At 46.1% G+C, this 14056-nt stretch overlaps 3 pseudogenes across 3 annotated transcripts; 2 read left to right on the top strand and 1 right to left on the bottom strand.

The window, feature by feature from the left end:
- Positions 1-618: 618 nt before the first annotated feature.
- On the bottom strand, positions 619-3627 carry AT1G36810 (annotated as a pseudogene; the record flags this gene model as incomplete). Its single annotated transcript has 1 exon — positions 619-3627.
- Positions 3628-3700: 73 nt separating this feature from the next.
- AT1G36800 lies at positions 3701-6083 on the top strand (annotated as a pseudogene; the record flags this gene model as incomplete). The annotated part of the gene is made up of 1 exon: positions 3701-6083.
- Positions 6084-8762: 2679 nt separating this feature from the next.
- Positions 8763-11631, top strand: AT1G36795 (annotated as a pseudogene; the record flags this gene model as incomplete). The annotated part of the gene is made up of 1 exon: positions 8763-11631.
- Between the last annotated feature and the right edge of the window lie 2425 nt (positions 11632-14056).

Here is a 14056-nt window from a genome sequence, read left to right as displayed (position 1 = left end):
TCCCTGCTCAATGACCAAACGCCAGATCGTCGCTTGCTTTACCTCCTTTTGTACTTAACAATTTGGAGATAAGAATAAAAGAAAATTTTGATACTTATTATCATATTTCGCAAAGACAATCATTTACAGTATGATTTAAACTCATTCGTAATCTTACGATACCCAAAGCCCAACGCCTGAACGTTGGAGGATCCATTTTGTGATCTCGCTTCCAAAAAGTCAATAGTGAACTAAACTTATAAGAACACATCACTTCGGCTTCATCGGAGCTCACCTACTACAACCAAATCTAACTCTTTCGCTATCAACACATAACATAGTAAACAAGGAAGAAACAAAGGTTTCATTCGCGACCTGGCGATACCACAAGCCCAGCTCCCAAAATCTGGCAGGTCCCTTGTGTGACCTCACTTCAATCGGTTCCCAAGACAAAACAACTCAAACTCATTCGAAGTTTTAACCTTCGAAGAACATACCATATCACATCCGAAATAATTTGGACGCGAAACAAGTTCGATTATTATCCGGAACATGGACAAAGCGAGGTGGTCTCGCACCAAAACCAACGAAGTGTCAACACTCGAACGAAAGACAAAAAATACTAGCTAAAAAAGATAAAAGCCTTCCCAGGCATTCGAGTACTTAAACGAACAAAGGATAAAAGCCTTCCAGGCACCAAGTTCAAAAGGCAATAAACGAAAGGATAAAAGCCTTCCCAGGCATTAAGTCTGAAACAAAACACGAAATCCTAAAACAAACAAGGAGCGAAAGTGATCACTCCCTCGATTCTCCGGCTGGCGTAGCGAAGACAACACCAGAACCATCCGCGAGACCTCTCGGAAACACGTCTTTGTTGCTCCCGAACTCATCCAAGCCAATTGGCGTCCCTTGTTCGTCGACGTCCATCGGACGTACCACCGAAATCTTTAAAACCTGCGGGAGATCCAACTTGCTTAGAGTAAAGTCTGATACCTCCTTTGACTTGCACTACGCCTCTAAGTCATCCAGCTCTGCTCGCAGCCGAGGTTTCTCCACAGTCAGATCGATAGCAGCCTTGGTGATCTGGTCGATCAAAGCCAGGTTCGATTCCACCTCAGCCGCTTGCCCCTCCAGTACCGTGTACTCCTTTTTGGCGACCCACTTCTCCTTGATCCCAGCCAGTAGCTTCGAATACGCAGCAGCCAGCTCAACCTTAGCATCGTGAACCGCCCTCTTCGCCCCTTGTGCAATCGAAGTCAGGTCCACCACCTTTTTGGAGAGCTCTTCCCTCTTCTGCTCCAAGCAATGGATTAGGCTCCTCGACGTCTGCTTGTCAGCTTGTAACCCCCAGATCTCCATCTCCATGAACCCGATCTTCTCAGCAAAACCTTTCTCGAGGTCTTTTGAAGTGGACAGCTCCATTTTCAGCCTCTCGATCTCCGCCTGAAATAACAATCAGGTTAGAATCATCAAATCATCGACGAATTATTTATAAACAAGTCAAAACCGAGGTATACCTGGAACGAGACTTCGCGATCTTGACCAGCCTTCACACTCGACGTCAGCTCCCGGATGAGGGCCTTTCCTTCTTCAAGCTCATTCACCGAGGGGACCTAGCTCAGACGCTGCTCATAGAGAGCATCCAGCTTGTTTGTGGCAGCTATCGCCTACCGAAAGCAAAACAGAAAGTCACAACTAGCATAAAGATATAAATTAGAAGGAGACAGTTATCGATAATTACCTGGCCCTCCTTCGTCATCATGTCAGCATAGGCCGCCGCCTCGGCCATGTTCTTCACTCCAGGAATCTGGCAGTTCCTCCCTTTGATGTGGCGAAGCAGGTTCGCTAACCCAGCCTCTTCCTCAACGATCGTGTGATCACGGTCGTGAGTGTAAGACCAGTGGAAAGGCCTGCTTCCCGCGGATCCTCCACCGGAGTTGGACGTCTGCCTCACTTCCTGAGACCAGTTTAAAGACTGGCCCCCACCTCTGGAGCCTCGTCCTCCGCCATGCGACCTGCCCGAGGATCACCTATCCGCAGACGCAGCTGCCTCCGGAGTAGCAGCCGCAGGTTCCATCAGAACGAAGAACTGCAGATAGTCCAGATACCTGAGCGACCTGATTGTTATCCGGTTGACATGCTGTAGCTGAGGTCCCGACGTTGACCTCAGGAAGCGAGGGATGAGATGCTGAGGCAGATGCGCTGGAAACAGGTAGAGTGTTTCAAGCCGCGGTCACCGCGGCCGACAGATCACCAGCACGAGCAGGAGCCCCGGCGTTGGCTCGTTGAATACGAAGGCTTGGGCGCCTCATTCTTCTGATGAGCGGGAGTTCCAAAGTGGAGCTGGAATCAGGAGGAACTGAATAAATAGAGCACGACATTTGTTAGTTAGCAATTCAAATTGCGCAGCTGTCTTGATAACTCGTACATTTTTAAAAACCAAAGAAAATATAACGGAACTCGTACCTATAGGCAGATCAGCCTCGAGAACTGGTTCAATCCGCGGGACCTCTTTGATCGGATCTAGCGGTGCTGCTGGAGGAACGATTGCGGGAACTGCTGGAGCTACGGGAACTGCTGGAGCTACGGCAAGAGCAGCTACGATGGGATTTCTGCTGAAAGTGGACCAATCAGTCTGACCACGTCGGAGAAGGGTTAACAGCTCAAGTTTCATCTCCGACAGAGTAACTTCCTTGGTCCTTGCTGCAAATCATCAAAAAGAAGCAATTAGTTTCAGTACTAACGATTAGCAAAAGCAGTCAAGGATTCGACCCAAACAACAAAAAAAAATCAAGACGCTCAGGTCTCCATCTGACCCAGGTTGGTAGACCAGGTCCTTATTATCCTCGCGGGATCAAAATTGCCACCTGAATGACGATCTACTCTGAAAAAGAAATACTTGGATCGGCAATTGGTGTCTCGACAGGCTTTCAAACCGCCGAGGACCAGAGATCCGGGACGTGCACTGATGTAGTACGTGCCTTGGTCACTCCTAGCATTGGTCTTGACCTGGCAGAGCTGAAGCAGGTCATGACAGCTGAATTCTCTGTTTACTTCCCGAGCCCGGGTGAATAACGCCAACACATGGCGGACGAAGTTCGGACACATCTCGGAAAAGGCGAGGCCGAGACAGTAGAGCATCTCGAGAATTCACGCCGGAATTGGGAAAAATAGGCCGCATTTCTCGAAGAAATTGGCATAAGCGCAGCACCACCCGACCGGCACGTTCTCAGGATGCAGCGGTGGCCTTGGGAGGATCATATGTACCTCCGCCGGAACCTGGCATCTCCTCCGGAGGTCGACCAGGTCGTCGTTCGTCATCGGCGTGCCTCCCCTTGCTTGGCAGCCTTTTTCTTCTTTGGCTTGTCAGCTCTGGTTGACGGCGGATGAATTGGACCCATTCCGCCTAGGGTTATGGCGTGTCTCTGTACTCGCGGCGGTGACGCCGCCGACCTTGTCTCGGATGAACTCGAATCATCGCCGTAACTGTGGTTGCTCTTGTTCTGAGAATCTTCGAAGTCGCTCATCTTTGGGTTTCGAAGGAGAAGGACGAGAGAGATGAAAGAAAAGAGCAATGAAGGCAGATCGAGAAAGAGGGAATAACAGAGAAACGAAGGAGATAGCAAAAAAAACAAAAACGTGATTTTTCTACTTCTACAAAACAAAGCGCAGTAAATAATAAAGGAGGAGAGAAGTTACCTTAAGAGTTGTGTGAGTTGATGTGACGTCAAGTTTCCCGGAGGACTACAAGAAGGACATAGCGATCCACCTCTTGGAGGGCGATGCGCATAACTGGTGGCTTGCGGTTGATAAACGCAAGGGTGAGCGTGTCGAGACCTTCAAGGACTTTGAGGACGAGTTCAACAGGATGTACTTTCCGTCCGAGGCATGGGACCGACTTGAGAGTAACTTCCTGGATCTTGTCCAGGGTCGTCGTACCGTCCGTGAGTACGAGGAGGAGTTCAACAAACTCAGGCGCTACGTGGGGAGAGAACTCGAGGACGAAGCGGTGCAAGTCCGTCGATTCCTCAGAGGCCTTCGGGTTGAGTTGAGGACTCTTTGCTCGATCCGTACCTTCAACACGGTCTCGGAACTGGTTGAAAGGGCGGCATTGATCGAGGCGAATCTCGATGAGGAGGAAAGGATCCGCCCGAAGGGTGGTAATCCGAAGAATGAAAAGAAAAGGAAGTTCGACCAACTCGACGATATGAAGAAATCGTCGGGAAGTCGGGACGAATGCTCTCATTGGGGAAAGAGGCACTTGGGCGAATGCTGGAAAGCAAAGGGGACATGTGAGAGGTGTGGCTGTATGAGTCACGGCACCCAGCATTGCTCGGAGACAGGACAAAGGTAGACGAGAGGGACGCGTGATGACCAAAAGCTGTGCTACCGCTGTGGTAAGACAGGGCATTACATAAGGGAGTGCCCGCAACTACAGACGGAAGGGCCAGTTGGTGAGAAAGTCAACCGCGGAGGTGGTGAGCCATCCGGACAGGCCAAGAGAGCCGCCGTGGTGCCCCGTGTGTATGAACTAACGAAGAAAACTAGCGAGGCCAGTAACTTCAATGCGATCTCCGGTAAGTCACTAAGCCATCCTAGTCAAATATAAACATTGCATGGCATGTTTGGGGTAGGGTACTCAGCATTGAAGGCGATGTATAGGGACCCTACAAATTGGTGGTATTGAGACCATGGTCCTATTCGACTCCGGGGCTACGCATAGTTTCGTGAGCCCGCGGATGATCGGAAAAGGGAAGTTCCAGAAGGAACCAAGAATGGACCCGACCGTAGTGAATGCGGCGGGCGGACAGGCTATGATCCCTGAGGGACAAGTCTGTGGGATACCGGTGAGTATCAAAGGCATAGAAATGCCGGTTGACTTGATCATCATACCGCTTGAAAAACATGAAGTAATCTTGGGTATGGATTGGTTGGGCAAGTATAAAGCAACGTTGAACTGTCACCGAGGAAAGGTGCGGTTCGAACGAGAAGGAGGGAAGTTGGAATTCCAAGGAATCCGACCCGCCTCGGGAAAGCTAGTAGTGTCCGCAGTCCAAGCCGAGAGAATGCTCCGGAACGGACGCGAGGCCTACTTGGCCACAATAACTACCACGGATGGTGGAACGAGTTCGGAATTAGAGGACATACCGGTGGCAAAAGACTTCGCGGACGTGTTCCAGTCCTTGTCTTGGGTACCCCCAGACCGGTCGGATCCGTTCAAGGCTCCATATCGGATGGCTCCGCCAGAAATGGCCGAGCTAAAGAAACAACTGGACGACCTATTGGAGAAAGGGTTCATACAACCGAGCAGTTCGCCGTGGGGAGCACCGGTGTTATTCGTCAAAAAGAAGGACGGGAGTTTCCGTCTATGTATCGACTATAGGGGAATCAATCGGGTTACGGTGAAAAACAAGTATAAGTCGAGTTATTTACGATAGCCCAAGCCATGACCAAGTTGACTCGGAAAGAAGCAAAATTCACTTGGTCCAAGGAATGCGAAAAGAGCTTCGCCAAGTTGAAGAATATGCTTACGAGCGCTCCGGTTCTGGTTCTGCCGGAAGCCGACGAGCCCTATGTAGTATACACAGATGCTTCAATAACCGGGCTGGGGTGTGTACTCATGCAAAGGGAAAAGGTGATTGCCTATGCCTCTCGGCAGTTGCGGAAGCACGAGGGCAATTACCCAACCCATGACTTGGAGATGGCGGCGGTGATATTCGCACTTAAAATATGGAGATCCTATCTCTATGACTCTAAGGTGCAGATATTCACCGACCACAAGAGTCGTAAGTACATATTCACGCAGCCGGAGTTGAACCTCCGACAAAGGAGATGGATGGAACTAGTCGCAGATTAAGATCTCGACATTGTTTATCATCTAGGAAAGGCTAACACCGTGGCCGATGCTCTAAGCCGAAGAAGGGCAGAGGTAGACACGGAAAGGAATAAGGAGGAACTGATTGGAACGATCAGGGCAATGAGTCTCAACACCTTGGAGGCGAATACGGAACCGTTAGGATTAAGTGCGGCGGACAAGGCCGACTTACTAACGAGAATCTGTAAGGCACAAGGAGGAAACCCATCCGAATGGTTAAAGTCCTATGGTCAATTATCGGCCGAGATGAGTTCACTTGGGAAACGGAGAATCGAATGGTCGCCGACTATCCTAAGTGGTACAAAAGTCTAACGGTCGAGGAACGACTTGGGCCGGATTCGGGGACGAATCCTTCTCAGGTGGGGGAGACTTGTAACATCCCCGATCCGAACTTGAATCGAGGGGAAGGGCTGGGACGAGACTTATAGAGAGTCGGGCGAGAAAACTCGTCCCAAGGCCCAGAGAAGGGCGGCCAAATCGTGTGAACATGAATGGCCAAGAGCCCGAGGGAAAGAAGTGGGAATAAATAGCTCGGAAAGCTAAGTGGGAAGCTGGAGCAGCTCAAGGGAAGCTCGGGGTAGCTCGGACAGCTCAAAGGGAAGCTGGACCAGCTCGGGAGACTGCTAGCTAGCTCCACTAGCTCGACTTAGCTGGAAGGGGATGAGGCGGTTACTCGGACGGTTGTCGGACGGTTTCCCCGACAGTTACCTTGAGCGGTTACCCGGCGGTTACCGGGCCATAAGGACGCGCCACGTGTGTGGTTAGGAAGGAAGCGCCCTGAAGGATCTGGAAGGACCTAGAGGCGCCCGTTCGCAAGGGCGGTTACTCGCCCCTTCCTTATAAATAACTCGCCCTTCAGCCAAGGAAGTAACAGAAGTCCATATACCGAAACTCTCACCAAAACTCAGAAAAGAAACGTGATCTTTCTAAGGGTGCGAGCGAACGGAACAAGATGGCCGAGATTGAGATCATGGGCACTCCCGGCACCACTAGGCCGACGGAGGCCGAGGAAGCGAATGGTCGAACGACCAAGGTGAGGCGTAACCGTACCGACCTTAGGCCGAACGGTCTTAAAGGGCTCGGGAATTCGGTTGATGCGATCTATCCTTCTATTATTCTGTCCTAACGATTGAGTTATGTGTGGGGGGTGAAACATGGGGAGCATCATAGCATATGCATGATCGCTAAGTGTAAACCACATCATACTCATGATTCGTTAATTTCAGAATGTGACCAAGTTCGTGGGAAGGATATGGCTTAGCGGCAAGGATGGTTGTCCGGGCAAGTGGGTGGTGTTTAAGTTAAAGTATTGGATCGAATGATTGTAATAGCCTATAGTGCAAACACTCATGTCGTTCGAAACCTTATATGAATAAAGTTGGCTTGTTTCTTTGTGTGAATTTGTCTCTTTTTTACTTATGAATCTCAGAATTTCCGGTGAGAATTACACTTAGAGCGAATTCGGATAGGACCTAAGGACACTTGAGTTATCCTCGGATGGGAACAACCTCACCGGGCGGACAGCCCGGGATGGGACGTTTCACATTCTTCCCATCTACTCGACCCCCAGGTCGAGTAACCTCAGCTCAGGCCACTCTATGACACCACTCGACCACCTGGTCGAGTATCACTTCGCAACACCACCTGACAACACTCGACCGTTCACTCTACCACGTTACTCGACCCTGTGGTCGAGTATCATCACTCACCACCAACACCATCACTCGACCGGACACTCGATCACGTCTTCACAGTCTACTCAAATCCACACTCAACCAGACAAGCTGAGCACAAGGAAGAGAAGAAGAGAAGACAAAGTGTTTGGAAGCGGCCTGGACCTCCATCGGATCACGAAGCCCATCTCGGCCCATTTTCTATGGGCCGAGCGATTAGGTTATTGGCCCGTTTACGATCATTTTATTTCGTTTTGTATAAATAGATGTCTTAGGGTTCTGTCCTGAGACTTCTAGTCGACATTGAGTTTTTGCTTCAGTTTTATTTTCTGTTTTACTCTGCTGCGCCGCTTTTGCTTCTCCAACCTGTAATTCTAGATTTTTCCAAGTTATTTAGATTCCGCATTTGATTTCATCTGTCATCTTGTTTCTCTACTCTTTATCTCTTTACTTATGCAATATTATCATTTATTTGCGTTTATGTCTTTAAGCATGTTGTCTGAGTAGTGACTTAGAATTCCTAGGGATGGGTTAGAATAGTTGTGGAATCCGTACTCTGTAGAATGGTGAAGTTTTAGAATTGATTGAATCCCTTTAGGACTAGTTGCGTTTACTGCTTATTTCTTTCTGATCAACTGGAATTCGATCCCAAGCATTCCCGCACCCAGAAGGTGTTCGATTGAATGCTTGATCCACTAGTTCCTGAGATATGCGTCTCTATCCCAAGGGATTGGCCGTTTAGAGCGTTTATTGACTTTATCAGTCTGTTCTTATTGCCTGCATAGTTAGATTCCATTAATGGGAACTAGTCTGGGCTAGCTTTGCTTGAGGAATTCTATCACGAAAGTGAATTGATCTGCTGCTGAACCTGTTGTCTAGGGATAGCTTGATTGCGTTTGTTAACCATTCGAATAGGCTAGGATACCACTCTACTCGATTACCCCATCCTTAGGAATTTCTCGTCTATATTATTTCTCTGTTTTATCGTTATCGCTTAATCGTTCTCATTGTCTGTTTCTTAGTTTTTACAATTACTCGACCAACTTACTCGACCACACCCAGTGTCTGGCAACTAAAATACTACAACGACATGATAGTGCTATAGGATTAATTGAGCAAAAACCTATTATCAATTTGGCGCCGTTGCCAATTGGGTGTTTGTTTGCTATATTTGAGATTTCAGAATACTTAAGATCAAGTTCTTTTTCAATTTTTCTGAAAGTTACTAACTTTGTATGCAAACACGGTCACGAGGAAATCAGAATCTCTTGTTCAACGATAACATCGACCGTATTGCACACCAACTCAGAACACAAACAGAAACAGACACAATGGCTGCTGTTGTAGATGAGCAAGTGCAACCAAACAACATAGGTGCAGGCGATGCACCACACAACCACAATCAGTGTAATGGCATCGTGCCTCCACCTGTGCAGAACAACAACTTTGAGATCAAGAGCGGTCTTATTGCCATGGTTCAGAGCAACAAGTTCCACGGCCTCCCTATGGAGGATCCACTCGATCACCTGGACGAGTTTGATAGGCTCTGCAGCCTAACAAAGATCAATGGAGTTAGTGAGCATGGCTTCAAGCTCAGATTGTTTCCATTCTCTCTTGGAGACAAAGCCCATCAGTGGGAAAAGTCGCTTCCTCAAGGCTCTATCACCTCCTGGAATTACTGCAAGAAAGCCTTCTTGGCTAAGTTTTTCTCAAACTCCAGGACTGCGAGACTAAGGAATGATATCTCCGGTTTCATACAGACAAATAATGAGACTTTCTGCGAAGCATGAGAGCGATTCAAAGGTTACCAGACACAATGTCCTCATCATGGTTTCTCCAAAGCTTCACTTCTCAGCACCCTCTACAGAGGTGTCGTTCCCAAGATCAGGATGCTTCTTGATACCGCTTCTAACGTTGCAAACCCGCAGGACCAAGTCTACCTTTCAACGTAGCAGAATCAACCCAAGCCCTTTGTTCCATACAACCAAGGTTAGGGTTATGTTCCTAATCAGCAGTATCAGGGAAACTATCCGCAGCAACTTCCACCACCTGGGTTCACACAGCAGCAACAACAACCAGCTTCAACAACTCCAGATTCAGACTTGAAGAACATGTTACAGCAGATTCTCCAGGGATAAGCTGCAGGTGCAATGGATCTCGCCAAAAAGATGGCAGAAATCCACAACAAGGTTGATTGCACTTTTAACGATCTGAATATCAAACTTGAGGCACTTACCTCTAAGGTTAGATACATGGAAGGACAAACAGCGACAACTTCTGCTCCAAAAGTAACAAGACTTCCAGGAAAGTCCATACAGAACACGAAGGAATACGCCACCGCTCACGCTATCACCATTTGTCATGATCGAGAGCTGCCTACTCGACATGTCTCCACATCAATCACCGAGGACAGTGATGTTCAGGACGGGGAGGTTTCTACTCAGATTGAAATTTCAAACTCAGTCTAACCTAGACGAGAAAGCAGCCATCATAGAGAGGATGGTAAAACGATTCAAGCCGGCACCATCACCTTCACGTGCTCTTCCATGGAAATTCAGGAAAGCATGGATAGAAAGATACAATTCTCTTGCAGAGAAGCAGCTTGATGAGATGGAAGCAGTGATGCCTCTAATAGAACTTCTCAACCTGATTTCGAATCCTCACAAAGATGTGAGAAAGTCAATTCTGGAAAGGATCAAGATTTATCAAGATTTATCAAGAATCAGAAGACGAATGTGATGCTAATCCGTCTAGGACCACTGTTAAGAGGAGTGTTCAAGAAAAACTGGAAGATCCTGGAACTTTCACTCTACCGTGTTCCATTGGTCAATTGGTTTTCAACAATTGTCTATGTGATTTGGGAGCTTCAGTAAGCTTAATGCCACTCTCCGTGGCAAGGAAGCTGGAATTCACTCAGTATAGGCCTTGCGACCTGACCTTGATCCTTGCTGATAGGTCTTCAAGGAAACCCTTTGGCCTGCTACAAGATCTGCAGTAATGATTAATGGAGTGGAAGTACCTACAGATTTCGTTGTGCTTGAGATGGAAGCAGAACCTAAGGATCCTTTAATCCTAGGAAGACCTTTTTTAGCCTACGTGGGAGCGATGATAGATGTCAAAGACGGGAGAATAAGTCTCAACCTTGGGAAGCACATCAAGCTGCAGTTTGACATCAACGAAACTTCGCAAAGGACGGTTGTAGAAGAAAAGATCAGGGCTCAACCTCAACCTTCGGATTCAATCACCAGGCCAAGCACAACCTCTACACCTGACTTGCGAGATCTCAAAAAGAAATCTGATGAGCAAGAAGAAACCATAGAGAAGCTAGCTTAGACAGTTGAGGAACTTAAGAGTAAACTGGATCAGATGCAAGAGAAAGCTCAATCAAAATGCGGGATTGATTCTATCCCGAGGAAAAAGTTTACTTCAAGATGGTCTGAGGAGATAGATTATCCACCAGAAGAGAAAGAGGCCTATTTCGAGGAGAGAAGAATTGAGTATTCTGCTACTCATCTCTCAAGAGAGGATGTTGAATATGATGATGAGATCAGAGAGGGCTATGCAGATCCTCTCTATCACCCATTTTCTTCTTAATGAGTGTGAGGAGTCAAGCTAGAGACTTTAAAACAAGCTCACTTGGGAGGAAGTCTCAAGCCTATCTTTGTACATATCTTTAATTTTCCTTATTGTTTTTGATGCATCTTGTTAGTGTTTTCAGGAGATAAGTATGAAGAGCTGAGGGAAAAAGATTCTGGCTTTGAAGGAGCAACAATATACTCGACCACAGAGCAATCAAAATCGACATTGTTCTGGCTTTCACCCTAGGAAATCACTCGACCACACCCTACAGGGACCGAATGACGATGTGGTCGAGTATAGCAAATGATGCAGTCACAACTTCTCCATGTCAGTAATTCACTCGACCGCGGTGCTGGCCGCAGCAGAAGAAGAGAGGTCGAGTATCATCAGAGCGGTGCTGGCCGCGACGAAGGAGCAGAGGTCGAGTACCCCCAGGGGGAAGCTGAGACACAACAGGGAGATTCTTCGATGGCCTGGGAGCAATCACAGGCAGCTATTGACGACCAACTCCGCTCCTTCTTCCACTGAGGTATGCACCTCACTCCACCATTGCAATATACCATCTCTTGTTCTTATTTTGTTTTTGTGATGTGTTTTGTCCTGAGTACTCTCTTCCAAATTTGGTCAAACAGTGGATTGTGTGATATAAGTTTGGGGCAGGGCTCAGGAAGTGTTTGTTGCATTGTATATAATTTTGAGTCTGCATTCATCTAAGGCATAGAAAAAACCAAAAAAATTGAAAAATTTTAGAAAATGATTTCACAAAAATAGAGTGCTCATGTAGTTGCATTGCATTTAGGATCGAGTGTAGAGTGTTTCGTTTAGGATTGTTGCATATGCATAGGGGATAATGATGAGATAGCTTTGTAAGCATTTTGGTTCACCAGATAAGCTCATTGCCCTCGTTGTTAGTTGTCTGATGCGTAGTCATTGAAATTGAAGTAAAACTGCACCATGCCTAGATTGCTCTACTCGACCACACTATTAGGATCTGATATCATTCCCTATCAATTTGAACTTGAATCTGATTTAGAATTATCATGTCTTGGCATCGAATTTGAACACATGGATACCCTAAAATACTTGGATTTTCTTACTCATTTTAACCACTCTTGTTAATCCAAGTAGCTGACTCTCCTTATTAGAGCAGTTAACCCGAACCCAAACCTGAACTTTCTTTCAAGCCCTATATCACTTGTGAGTGTTTGTGAGGTCTTATTTCGATTGAGCTTGGTAGAAAGTGTTAGGTTCGTAACGACAAAGATAGTGTCTCATGTAGTTCTAGTTCGCGTTCTTCGGACTGGATAGGATTAGGTGGGCGCTTATATCATGGGTTGGGATGTGTTTAAAAGAAAAGGGTGAATTCATTGTTGATAAGGAAAGGGAAAGAATTCTAGGGGAAGTAAGCTAAAGAAGTTAGAAAAAAAATCTAGTAAAGGTTTTGGGAATGTTAAAGAAAAGAATGAGGTTCTTGTTAGCTAAAGAAGAAGGGTTAAAAGCCTTTGGTTTTAAAGATTAAAAACAGGAACTTTAGTTGTTAAAGAAATCCAAATCCGCTAGATGTATCAGAGTGTTGAGAAAGCTTCTCCTAGAGTTAAGAGAAAAGAAAAGAATGATATGAAAAAGAGTTTGAAAGATTCATGAGTGCAAAGGGTAGAGTTAAGTTGGGACTGGAGTTGGGATTACCATTAGAACTTCATTGTTATACTCTGGGTAGATGGGATCTTATCTCTGTATGCATAACTTGGGACTTACCTTTAGCATTCTACTAAAGCTCAATCATTCTTGAGGGATCCCCTGTTACTTAAGCCTATTCTGTAAGGGACCATCTTTGTCTCTTGACCTTCACCTTAGCCAAATGAGTTCATTGATGATGCATTGCTTGATTCACGTTCCAGAACTAATGAATGTTAAAGGGATTGGTAGATTTGAAAGCATGTGTAGGTCAAGTATAAGAGACGGATTGATTGATAACAAGGCATGGCTAACGTTTTTGAGTAAAATTCAATCATATCTCATCTTAGAACTACCAACTTGGACATTGATTTTATTTGCTCTATCATATGCTTTGGTTCTGAGTCCCCGCCTTCAAACCTCTCCTTCAACTATGTCTTCTTATTTGCTTGAGGGCAAGCAAAGACTAAGTTTGGGGGAGTTGATATGTCTATAATTTGCATGTTTCCAGTGTCCATTCATCATCGTTTTGAGTCCAGTTTCGTATCATTCATCACTATTTTATATCATTTCTCATCATTCTTGCATACTTTGCATGATTAGGATAGCTTTGCATACATATTGCATTTCTCAGTTATTTTCAGGTGATTTGGAGCTGTTTGCGAGCAAATTGGAAGAAACGAGCCAGAACCAGAAGACATACTCGACCACCAGGTCGTGTGCATCCAGCACCATACTCGACCCCCAGGTCGAGTGACTCTGGAGCCATTCTTCCCATCTACTCGACCCCCTGGCCCGTTTACTATCATTTTATTTCGTTTTGTATAAATAGATGTCTTAGGGTTCTGTCCTGAGACATCTAGTCGACATTGAGTTTTTTCTTCAATTTTGGCATAAATCCTCTATTATAAAGATGCTTTTTCACTACATTAAATTCCAAATATTTCTCATTGAGACACTTACGACATGGACAGAATATTGTACCGTTCTCACGAGCAAATGGTTCGTTTGTCGCTTGATACATGAAACGGCGCAGTCCGTCATAATACTCTCTCGTCACCTCACTGGTCGCTTGATCTCTATGATTGTACATCCAACTTTGTAATATGTAAATCTCATGCTCTCTACCCCCAAGACATTATTATTTTCATACGAAATTTTTTTTTTAGAATTTTTTTTTGTTTGCAAGTAAATGATATGTTTTAAGTTATGATTTCTTACATGTTACGTTGGTTATTTGTAGCTGCCTAAAAAAATATTGCGAGGGAATTGCAAG

This window comes from Arabidopsis thaliana (assembly GCF_000001735.4).
Source record: "Arabidopsis thaliana chromosome 1 sequence".
Classification (NCBI taxonomy): Eukaryota; Viridiplantae; Streptophyta; class Magnoliopsida; order Brassicales; family Brassicaceae; genus Arabidopsis; species Arabidopsis thaliana.
The sequence above is the reverse complement of the archived record's forward strand: the minus strand, read 5'-3'. Positions and strand labels throughout refer to the sequence as shown.